Source organism: Lactuca sativa, chromosome 4 (assembly GCF_002870075.4).
Source record: "Lactuca sativa cultivar Salinas chromosome 4, Lsat_Salinas_v11, whole genome shotgun sequence".
Classification (NCBI taxonomy): Eukaryota; Viridiplantae; Streptophyta; class Magnoliopsida; order Asterales; family Asteraceae; genus Lactuca; species Lactuca sativa.
Window position 1 is genome coordinate 361,420,800 of NC_056626.2, and position 4,303 is coordinate 361,425,102.

Sequence of the window (4,303 nt, forward strand, 5' to 3'; positions counted from 1 at the left end):
ATGAAGCTGGGACCCAGCTTGTACCTCTTCCGAAACCAGATAACACCCTTCCAGGGTAGTAAGTTCAGGAGGACCGTATCACCCACCTGAAACTCCAAGTCTGAACGCCTCCTATTGGCATAACTCTTCTGCTTACTCTACGCAGTCTGCAGTCTTCTACGAACCTGCTGGATCAACTCTATGGTATTGAGCACCACCTCAGTGCTCCCGATGACGCGCTGACTGACCTCGCCCTAACAAATCGGGGTCATGCACTTCCTCCCGTAGAGAATCTCGAAAGGAGGGAGGTCAATGCTAGCGTGGTAACTGTTGTTATACGAAAATTCCGCTAGTGGAAGATACATATCCCAACTATCACCAAAGTCTAGAACACATGCTCGGAGCATGTCCTTGAGAGTCTGAATCATCCTCTCGCTCTGCTCGTCCGTCTGGGGGTGGAAGGCGGTGCTAAAATGAAGACGAGTCCCCATCTATTCATGAAACTGCTTCCAAAATCTAGAAGTAAAACGGACGTCTCGGTCTGACACTACCGAAACAGGCACTCCGTGTCGTGCTACTCCCTCGCGCACATAGATGTCGGCTAGCTTCTCAGCCGATATGCTCTCCTGGATCGGTATAAAATGTGCGCTCTTGGTTAGCCGATCCACTATGACCCAAATTGAATCCACTCCCCGTGCGGTCGTAGGAAACTTAGTGACAAAATCCATGGTAATGTCCTCCCATTTCCATACGGGAATGTCTAACGGCTGCATCTTGTCGTGCGGTCTCTGGTGCTCTTCCTTGACCTTCCTATAGCTCAGACATCTCTCCACGTACCAAAGTACGTCCTGCTTCATGCAGGGCCACCAGTAATTCGGTCGAAGATCTCCGTACATCTTCATCGCCCCTGGGTGGATGGAAAATCGAGACTTGTGAGCCTCATCCATTAGCACCTGCCATACTCCGCCCCAATACAGTACCCAAACCCTCCCATGAAGGGTCAACATGATGGGTTTTAGCCATAAGAACATCCTATGTGCTCATACAAACCCTAATGCTTGGATCTAGGTTTATCTATTGTAGATGCAATTCATCCAAGTCTATAAACCCTAGATCTAATATATGATAATCAATATAACATATGAATTAGGGTTTAGATCATACCTTGATTGTTATGTAGCAATAACAATCTCAAATCCTTCTTGTATTGACTTTAGAAAGCTTAGAGTCACAAATGTCACTCCTCTAATGGCTCACAAACACCAAGAGCAAGAGGATGAAGAAAAGAAGAGAAGGAGGCTCTTAAAAACGTGTGGAAACCCTAACCAATTAGTTCACCACGTTTTTGGGGCTTAAGGGTTCCTTAAATAGTGAGGCTATTAGGGTTATCTAACAAGGAAACCCTAATTTGGATGCTTAAGCCCTAAGCAACCCATGTACTCCTTTCTTAAAGGCCTTTGGACAATTTCTAATGGGTTTCCCCATAGAATTCGTCCACCCCTTTAATATGGAGTCCATTAGCCCAATATTCAACTATCATACAATTCACAGTTCTAGTCCCTTAAGTTTAATTAATGTCTTTTAGCCACAAACCTATTTCTTATTAATTCTTGACTAATATTAATTAAACAATATGATTTCTCCTTTAATATATTATTCTCATAACATATTAATAAATCATATTTAATCCTTTCTCTCCATAATTCATCCTATCAAGTTGCTTTGGTGAAGGCAACCCAAAAGGACCATGCACCATCGGGTCAAGTACATACCAAAATAGTTATGGACTTAGACACTAATCTAACAGTTTCCCACTTGGATAAGTCTAATAACTATTTTGCATATGACTTCAGATCCTGATCTGCAATCGTAGCTTTCCAAAGCCGCTGTCAACTTTGATCTTATCAGATACGTGTGTCCTTTAGATAAGGGATCATATATTCCTCCATTCTAGATATTGTATAGACTGAGACATGGATCTAAATCATTCTCTCTGTCTATGTGCTGTTTCCCGAATTCAGATTTATGACGACTGATAACAGACTACAATTTGAACACATCAAATTAGTCCCGGCTTGGCCAAGCGCTTAGGTGTCATGACTAAATCATCGAGTGGCCCACAGATATCGCTTTTATCCTACTTTGGATAAAAGGAACGGATAAACTTTGACTCAATGCTCGCTTGCACTCACTCACCAAATCACACATAGCAATTTGTTTTATAACACCAAGTTACTGGTGCGCTTACATATTATCAATGTGCAACCAACTCACAAGATACAACTCACACATCTCGGTTTCAAGAATATAAGATATTATCGTCTCACCAATTACTCGTGATAAAATCCATGAAGTGATCCAAGTGAGCGTGGGTTTAATCCAATGCTCAAATCATATTCATAAGCACTCATGAACGTTGCAGCAAACATTTGCTTATGTCTAACGCCCTTTAGAAAATCCACACACCAATTCACGACAGTCTTCATTCATACCTACTTCCAACATATGAACGACTGTGGCCCGTTCGAATAATTTGACTGTTCTTAACCAATTAAATTATTCAGGAAGTCAAAACATGCAAAGTGAAACACAAGAATAATACTAATCCCATATGGCCTCAAACCTTTGAGTATAAATAAAACACCTTTTATTTATCACCATATCGATTACTGATTATTTGTCATTTCGGGTAATCATCTTCTTACTTGAATTACTTACCACACTTGTCCCATGCTCTTAGCATCCACACAATGTTTACATACGGTTCTTGCTTTGTGAAATAGATCAAATGAACACATTTCCAATCATACTCATTTCACAACTCCTAATACTTTCCACAAGTGAAAGAATATCAAATTCTTGCCACTTATATAATATGTTAGATTCTAACATTTTATGCAATGATTCTTTTGTAATGTCACTACACTAAGGTCACAATGACTATTGCTAATGAATTACAAAGCTCTCTATCGAAAATTGTTACAAGACAATTCCATAGATGTGTTGTCTCTCACTCAAGGTACACTCCTTTGAACATCCTTCTTTCATAAAAGTTTCTAATCTTGACATAGATTCTTAATATCCAACTCCCAATATCGAAACCTTTCCATACTTACCATATGACAACTCATTCTTAATAGAATCTTATCTATTCATAATTATGTCGATATGCTCCGTCCAATATCATACTTCCAACTACTCACAAGCGACCAATATCAAAACCGATTTGCTCTGTCCCCCTAACTGCGCTAAACATTTGGAAAATTTTAGAATGGTCAATTATTATAGCATTTAGAATCGATCCTATACTCAAAGCGTATGGGACACGATGAATAATGTCTTACATAAAGATTTGATACTTTATCAATCTTCTACCATGATATTTTATATGTCTCGTTCTTACAATTTGAACTATGAAGAGGGATACCGTAATCATAATCGAAATTTAAGAACACACTATGTATCCTTGACTAAATCTATTAACATTCCACAACCTAAGCCTTTAGATTTGAAATGTAATTATAGCAAAACAACTATTCAACCCTTACAACTTTGCAAAGTATGACTCTTGTTTTCTATAATTAATATTGCTAACTAGCAATACTTGCCTTAATAACCATCAATTTTTCATAACAATTTCATTGCAAGAAAATAAATAAATAAATGAGTCAAACCAAAATTTATTTTATTCATAAAAGTAGCGGAAAACATTTGTCCTTACAATGCAAAATCAACTGAAAAACTATGTAATCAAATATTCCTAACAACTCTATCATAACTTTATAAGCTCAAATCTAATCTTTGAATCCATGCGATCGATATCCATTTCTTTGTGATTAGACTCATCTTGCTCTTTCATCAAGCTTCCTCTCTTTTCACTGATCCTGCAAAACATTCAAATGCAATCTTATCACATCATGAATTAAGAATCAACGAATAGGAACTTAATGAAGTTAGATAGTGGATTATACCTGAAGTACAACGATACTCTTTGACTCTCCCATCATCTGGACTCTTCAGGCTCTTAGGGTAGACTTGTATCCAATGCCCTTTCTCTTGGCAGCAAATGCACGTCGGTTCTCCTAGAACGTCCTCGGAAGCATGGTTGGTTGACTTTCCCAACAAATATGCTCCATTGCTTTGCCAAATCATTTCTGATTCAGCAGCAATGAGCATGTAAGTTAGGTCAATGAGGTTTTCGTCATGATCCATCATATAATACTTTATTTTGAACTCATTATATGATTCGGGAAGTGACTGCAGAACCCAGTTCACAGCCAACTTATCCGGGAATGACGCACCCAACATTATCAACCTATCGATG